A 7,959-nucleotide genomic window follows, 5' to 3' on the forward strand; every position below is an offset into this window, starting at 1 on the left:
GATGATGTTGATTCTTCCAATCCATGAGCATGGAAGATTTTTCCATTTTTTGGTATCCTCTTCTATTTCTTTCTTTAAGATTTTGTAATTTTCATCGTAGAGATCTTTAACGTCCTTGGTTAAATTTATTCCAAGGTATTTGATTGTTTTTGTAGCTATTGTGAATGGGATTGATCTTAGCAGTTCTTTCTCAGTCATGGCATTGCTTGTGTATACAAAGGCTGTTGATTTTTGTGCATTGATTTTATATCCTGCCACTTTGCCAAACTCCTCTATGAGTTCCAATAGTCTCTTAGTAGAGTTCTTTGGATCCTCTAAGTACAGAATCATATCGTCTGCAAAGAGGGATAGTTTGACTTCTTCCTTCTTGATTTGTATTCCTTTGATTTCTTTTTCTTGTCTGATGGCTCTGGCTAAAACTTCCAGAACTATGTGAAATAGCAGTGGTGAGAGTGGGCATCCCTGTCTGGTGCCAGATCTCAGTGGAAATGCTTCCAACTTTTCCCCATTCAATAGGATGCTGGCTGTGGGTTTTTTATAAATTGCTTTGATTATATTGAGGAATGTTCCTTCTATACCCAATTTGCTTAGAGTTTTCATCATGAAAGGGTGTTGAATTTTATCAAATGCTTTCTCTGCATCAATTGAGATAACCATATGGTTTTTCTTCTGCAGTCTGTTAATGTGGTGAATCACATTGATTGATTTGCGAATGTTGAACCATCCCTGCATACCAGGGATGAATCCCACTTGGTCTGGGTGGATGATTTTCCTGATGTGTTGTTGTATTCTATTGGCCAGAATTTTATTGAGGATTTTTGCATCTATGTTCATCAGGGATATTGGTCTGTAATTCTCTTTCAGTGCTGCATCTTTCTCTGGCTTAGGGATTAAGGTGATGCTGGCTTCATAGAAAGAATTTGGGAGGATTCCCTCTTTTTCGATTGTTCTGAATAGTTTGAGAAGAAATGGGATTAGTTCTTCTTTAAATGTCTGGTAGAATTCAGCAGTGAATCCATCTGGTCCTGGGATTTTCTTTGTTGGGAGGGCCTTTATTACTGTTTCAATTTCTGTTTCAGTTATGGGTCTATTTAGGTTTTCGATGTCTTCATGGTTCAATTTTGGTAGATTCATGTGTCCAGGAATCTATCCATTTCTGATAGGTTTTCCTGTTTGCTGGCATACAGGTCCTTGTAGTAATTTCTGATGATTCTTTTTATTTCTGTGTTGTCTGTTGTTACGTTTCCTTTTTCATCTCTGATTTTATTGATTTGGGTCTTTTCTCTTCTTTTTTTAGTTAGTTGGGCCAGTGGGGTGTCAATTTTGTTTATTTTTTCAAAAAACCAGCTTCTCGCTTGGCTGATTTTTTGTAATGTTTTTTTGGATTCAATCCTGTTAATTTCTTCTCTGGTTTTAATTATTTCTCTTCTCCTACTAGATTTGGGTTTGGTTTGCTGCAGTTTTTCTAGGTCCTTGAGGTGCGCTGAAAGCTCATTTATTGGTACCTTTCCAATTTCTTGATATAGGCACCTATTGCTATAAATTTGCCTCTCAATACTGCTTTTGCTGTATCCCATAAGTTTTGATATGTTGTGTTGTTGTCTTCATTTACTTCCAGAAAGTTTTTGATTTCTCTTTTGATTTCTTGAATGACCCAGTGTTCATTCAGGAGCATGTTGTTCAGTCTCCATGTGTTTGCATACTTTCTGGGGTTTCCTGAGTTGCTAATTTCCAGCTTCATCCCGCTGTGGTCTGAGAAGCTGCATGGTATGATTCTAATTCTTTTAAATTTGCTGAGACTTGCTTTATGGCCTAGTATGTGATCAATCCTAGAGAAGGTTCCATGCGCTGCTGAGAAGAATGTGAAGTTTGTAGATGTAGGGTTGAATGTTCTGTAGATATCTGTTAGATCCATTCGGGCAATAGTGTCAATTAAATCTGCTGTTTCCTTGTTGATCTTCTGTCCGGATGATCTGTCTATTTCTGAGAGTGGAGTATTGAAGTTCCCTAGTACTATTGTATTGGAATCTAAATCTCCCTTTAAGTCCCTTAACATATCTTTTAAATAGACCGGTGCCCTGTAATTAGGTGCATATACATTTATAATAGTTACATCTTCCTGTTGAATTGAACCCTTAATCATTATGTAGTGTCCCTCTTTGTCTCTCTTAACAGTTTTTGTATTAAAGTTTATTTTGTCTGATATTAATATGGCTACACCTGCTTTTTTTTGGTTTCTGTTGGCATGGAATATCTTTTTCCAACCTTTCACTTTCAGTCTGCATGCCTCTTTGTTAGAGAGATGTATTTCTTGTAGGCAACAAATAGTTGGGTTCTGTTCTTTGAGCCAGTCAGCCAAACGGTGTGTTTTAACTGAAGAATTCAGACCATTAATGTTCAATGTGACTATTGATACGTAGTGACTTTGCCCTGCCATTTTCCCGGAAATATTTTCTAGTATATGCTTTGAGCTTCCCATGCTCTTTTACTGGTAGGTGTTCTTCCTTTCCCTTCTTTCATATTGATGGCCGTGTTTCTGTGTTTCTGAGTGTAGCACATCTTTAAGTATCTTTTGCAGGGCCGGACGAGTGGCCACAAAGTCTTTCAATTTCTGTTTGCTATGAAAGGTCTTTATTTCACCTTCATTCACAAATGAGAGCTTGGCAGGATATAATATTCTGGGCTGGCAATTTTTCTCTCTTAGCACCTGTGCTATGTCTCGCCATTCCCTCCTAGCTTGTAGGGTTTCTGATGAGTAGTCTGTGTGAGTCTGATTGGAGATCCTCTGAGAGTAATCTGACGTTTCTCTCTTGCACATTTTAGGATCTTTTCTTTATGTTTCACTGTGGTAAGTTTAATTACAACGTGTCGTGGTGAGGATCTCTTTTGGTCATGTTTATTGGGGGTTCTATGAGCTTCCTGTACTAGGATATCTCTGTCCTTCTCCAAACCTGGAAAGTTCTCTGCTAATATCTCACTAAAAAGGCCTTCCAATCCTTTCTCTCTCTCCATGCCTTCAGGAACTCCTAGAACTCGAATGTTGGTTTTTTTAATAGTATCCTGTAGATTCCCAACAGTATTTTTTAGGTTTCTAATTTCCTCTTCTTTTCTTTGGTTTGACTGTATGTTTTCCTGTGCTCTATCTTCTAAGTCCGATATTCTCTCTTCTGCTTCACCCATTCTGTTTTTAAGGCTTTCTAATGTGTTTGTCATTTGATCTATTGAGCTCTTCATTTCATTTTGATTTCTCTTCACTATTACACTTTCCTGTTCTACTAGTTTCTGAGTTTCATTTTGACTCTTCCTTAAAATTTCATTTTCACGAGAGAGATTTTCAATCTTGTCCATTAAGGATTTCTGTAGTTCAAGGATTTGCTTTTGAAAACTTCTAAATGTTCTTATCATAAATTTTTTGAAATCCGTATCTTGCATTTCTTCTATCTCATCATCTTCATACTCTTGGCTTGGGGTGTTTTGCTTATTTGGAGGCATCATAGTGTCATCGTTGATCTTGCTCCCTCTATTTCTGTGTTTGTTACTCGGCATAGTTAATTCTTCTTGCGTCACTGTGCATTTTTTTTTTTTATACTGTGTCCGTGTTAAGTGGACTGCCTGCTGTTGGAGGAGCCTTGGAGGCTTGAGATGGGTGCGGCCTGAGAGCTCTGCCTGGTTCTTCCTGGTTATGGGTGTGCAAAGGTGACACCCTCAGGTTATGCATGGTAAATCTCTCTCTTTTTATTTATTTATTTATTTTATTTATTCAGGGGGTAAGTAACACCGCAGAGCAGGGCTGTGCAGAATTGATGGTATTTAGCTTCCAGTCTTTGGCTCCTCTGGACTCCCACTGGGTTGCCTAGGCTACTGAATTGTAGTGACTCAGTTCCTTAACTCTCCCCTGTTGATATGTAAATCCAGAGAGGAGGCCTGCTCTTTGTCTCTTGGGAATTCTTCAAGCCTTGCAGCCTTGTAACCTTTGCAAGGTTAGGGGGAAGAGAAACCCCGAAGCTTTTTTTTTTCCTTCTTTCCGGTAGTGAGTTTGCTGCACTTTCTGGCCCCCCTCTAGATTCTGACCCCCGTTTCCCCACCAATGTCTCGGGTTATTGAGCTCACCTCCCCTTCCAGCGCCGATGTGTGGACTCGGAGCCCTGAGCGTCCCAAGTCTCCCCGCTGTTGTCTGTGTGGCATGCACTCCCCTTGGAGCACTGGCGCGCAGACCCTGTGGCTTCTGCGGCTCGGTCCCGCGACTTGGCTTCCGCGCGGTGGGCGACCTTGTTCTCCCAGTAGGTCCTCCGATTCACGGCTGCTCCATCCAGAAGGGTTTCCCCTGCAATTTTTTTTTTTTGGTTCTATTTTCTGCGGCTACCGTAACTCCCCTTTTATTAAACTAAATTTTCCCGGACTATCGGTGTGCGCCCTCACTATTCCGCCATCTTGGCTCCGCCCCCCTCACTCGAATTAAGGTCATTTTTAAAAGAAACTGTCAGCCTGGAAAATCAGAAGAAGATGGCCACTCCTTGGGCCCCTGCACCCATGTGGGAGACCCGGAAGAAGCTCCTGACTCCTGGCTTCCTATATGTGCAGCTCCGGCTGTTGTAGTCAACTGGGGAATGAACCATCAGATGGAAGACTTCTCTCCCACTCTCTCTCTCTGCCTCTCCTCTCTGTATAAAACTTTCAAAAAAATAAATCGCAGGCGGAGCCTGCTGGACCCCTGGCTCTAGGAGCCTGTCCAGGTGGCGCTGCCAATTGGTCCCAGGTGCTAGCTAGAGGCAGCCGCTGGCCTCAGGAGCACACCTGCTGGCATCCCTGGGCCACACAAACATTCTCTGAGGGAAGCTGGAGCGCCCGGCAGCGTTGCCAGCTCCCTGGCTAGGCTCGGCTCACGCATGCGCTGTCCAGGATTCCCTGCACAAAGGGCTTGTAGGGTGGGGCCGTTCCCAGGGACTGCTGCTGGGACACACTCACTCCTGATGCCCACTGGGGCAGTCCATGCGAGATGAGCTCTCCGGGACTTTCCTTTCTCTTCCCGCTGTCACGTTAGCTACCTTGCGGGGAGTCAATGGCTCCCCTTTGTGTCTGGAGTCAACAGTTCTGAGACTGGGTAAGTTGAGCCAGGGGCATACCTGAAATTTCTGTCTCTGCTCTTTGGGTTCATGGCATTTGGACCTAGTTTAGGTCATTCTTTGTGGTACTGGTTTGTGGAAACAGATTCTAAGATTTTTACCTCAGCCTCCCTGTGAGGAAATTTGAATATTTTTAGAAGAGTTCTCATTTGGTTGTTTGTATGAGGATTTCTTCCTCTTTGGTGAAATATGAGTGGTTCAATTTAATTTTCATCCAAAATCACCTTGAGTTGCATCTTGGCTGATTGGGCAGCTTATAGTTATGATCCTATTACTAAGAAGAAAATGGTGTTCTATTGTAATATTGCATGGCCTTTATATGTGTTAAATTTAAGAGAAGGTGGTTGTTAAGTGGAATTTTTAAATGTTTATTTTATTTGAAAAGCAGAGTTACAGAGAGACATGGGGGGACTATTAGGAAAAGAGGCACAGAATAGAGAGGAGGCAGTGTACAAATTTATAGCCAGACCAATTTCATTCAGAGAAAATAAATCCATAGAGATGGGTGACCAACTGCAACTGTCCATGGTGGTACACCTGACAGAAGGCCCTGACACCCACGGGCCGGGCCTTTTTATATATTAGGAAGCTGGGGATGGGGGTGAGGTAGGGGGCAGCAGGCAGAGGGGAATTCCTGGAACTGGTCTTTCAGGTATTCAGAGCTACTGGTCTTTCAGGTGGCTGTAAGGGGTGGAGTATGGAGACAATAGAGTGTGAGACCCAATTCAGTTTTTTTTTTAAAGATTTATTTATTTACTTGAAAGAGTTACAGAGAGAGAAGGAGAGCCAGAGAGAGAGAGAAGGCTTCCATCCTCTGGCTCACTCCCCAGATAGCCACAATAGCCAGAGGTACACCCATTCAAAGCCAGGAGCTTCTTCTGGGTCTCCCACATGGGTGCAGGGCCCCAAGGACTTGGGTTGTCTTCCACTGCTTTCCTGGGCCATAGCAGAGAGCTGGATTAGAAATGGAGCAGCCAGGACTCAAACTGGCACTCATATAAGATTCCTGCACTGCAGGCAGCGGCTTTACCTGCTATGCCACAGCGCAGGCCCTCCAATTGAGTTTCATGGGCAAAGAATACATTCCAATGTTTATCTCTTTGGAGCAATGAGGGAGAATGGCTGAGGCTTATGTCCTTGTTCCTTGTTCCATCAGGTCCTTCATCTACTGGTTTACTTCTCAGATGGCTCCAATGGCCAGAGCTGGGCCCACTTGAATCCAGGAGCCAGGAGCTTTCTCTGTCCCCACCCCCATCCAGTGCAGGGGCCCAAGGGCCTGAGCCATCCTCCACTGCTCCCCCAGAACCACATCAGAGACCTGGATCACAAATGGAGCACCCAGAACTGGCCCTAATGGGATGCTGGCACTCATTGCAGGTGGCTGCTTTACCCAATATGTCACATTGTTGGCCCCTGTTAAGTGGATTTCTAACAGTAGAGGTTTTGTGAGAGATCTGGTAAATGGGCTGAAGTAAGCAATTAAATCCATTAAACCTTCCAGCAAGTGTGTCTGTGGCTATTGATGTCCAAGGAGACAGATTAGGAGTCCTTGTCAATTTAGAAAAAGCAGGATCTTCAGCTCTGCCTCAGCCCAATGGTTGAGCAGAGACCCTGGGACTCCCTGATCTCTTAAAAATCTATTGTTAGGGGCCAGCACCATGGCTCCCTTGGTTAATCCTCTGCCTGCAGTGCCAGCATCCCATATGGGCGCCGGGTTCTAGTCCCAGTTGCTAAAGTATTGTAAATTTCCACAGATGTCTCTGATAAAATTGATTGTGAAGTATAAGAGTTGATAAAGCAATAAAACATGTTTCTCTACTGAATCTGTAATGAAGATATAATTATCTTTATGTATGTTAGTTTCCAGTACCATTACTGGGACTAGAGTTGCTTTCCAAGTTCAATGCTCAAGTAAATTTTTCAGGTTTCCACTGAGGAACAAATAGGGTTAACTGAGGTTACTAACAGCAGGAAGTAATTTTATTCAGTTGATTGGAACTTTCAAAAAGTAGTTGTGACCATACTAAAGCCATCCTCCTTCCCTTTTCCTTTTCATATTTTATGTAGGGAAAGCAATTACTGATATTCTGAACTACCTGAACTACTCTGGTGAATAGTAGCATTTGTATAATAGTGGACTTTAGCCCCGGCTAACAAAGAAACCTTCACCCAACAGATGCTGAGCTCCCTGGTTAAGAGGTTTCTATCATGGGGCCCGTGCTGTGGCACAGCAGGTTTACACCCTGGCCTGAAGCACCAGCATCCCATATGAGCACTGGTTTGAGACCTGGCTGCTCCACTTCCAATCCAGTTCTCTTCTATGGCATGGGGAAGCAGTAGAAGATGGCACAAGTCCTTGGGCTCCTGCACCCATGTGGGAGACCCAGAAGAAGCTCCTGGCTCCTGGCTTCAGGTTGGCACAGCTCTGGCTATTGAGGCCAATTGGGAAGTGAACCATAGGATGGAAGATCTCTCTCTCTCTCTCTCTCTCTCTCTCTCTCTGCCTCTCCTCTCTCTGTGTAACTCTGACTTTCCAATAAATAAATAAATCTTAAAAAAAAAAGAAGAGGCCTCATCAGAAAAAACCCTGGGCATTTACATACAATCAATTAAGGTGACTCATTTTTTTTTTTACCTCCCCCTGAAGCTACCCTTGTCCTTTAAGAAACCCTTTAGCAGTTATGGCCTGGGATAGCAGTAGAAGATGGCCCAAGTCCTTGGGCTCCTGCACCCAAGTGGGAGACCCAGAATAATCTCTGGCTCCTGGCCTCAGATTGACACAGCTCTGGCCTTTGCAGCCAATTGGGGAGTGAACCTTGGATGGAAGACCTCTCTC

General features: G+C 43.4%; 1 long non-coding RNA gene across 1 annotated transcript; it reads left to right on the top strand.

The window, feature by feature from the left end:
- The first annotated feature begins 4,949 nt into the window (after positions 1-4,949).
- On the top strand, positions 4,950-7,686 carry LOC149119795 (uncharacterized). The gene is made up of 2 exons (XR_016227131.1): positions 4,950-5,101; positions 7,300-7,686. It is a non-coding gene; the product is annotated as an uncharacterized LOC149119795 (long non-coding RNA).
- The last annotated feature ends 273 nt before the right edge of the window (positions 7,687-7,959 follow it).

The sequence above is a fragment of the Oryctolagus cuniculus genome, chromosome 21, assembly GCF_051225735.1.
Source record: "Oryctolagus cuniculus isolate XC-2025 breed Fujian yellow rabbit chromosome 21, ASM5122573v1, whole genome shotgun sequence".
Lineage (NCBI taxonomy): Eukaryota > Metazoa > Chordata > Mammalia > Lagomorpha > Leporidae > Oryctolagus > Oryctolagus cuniculus.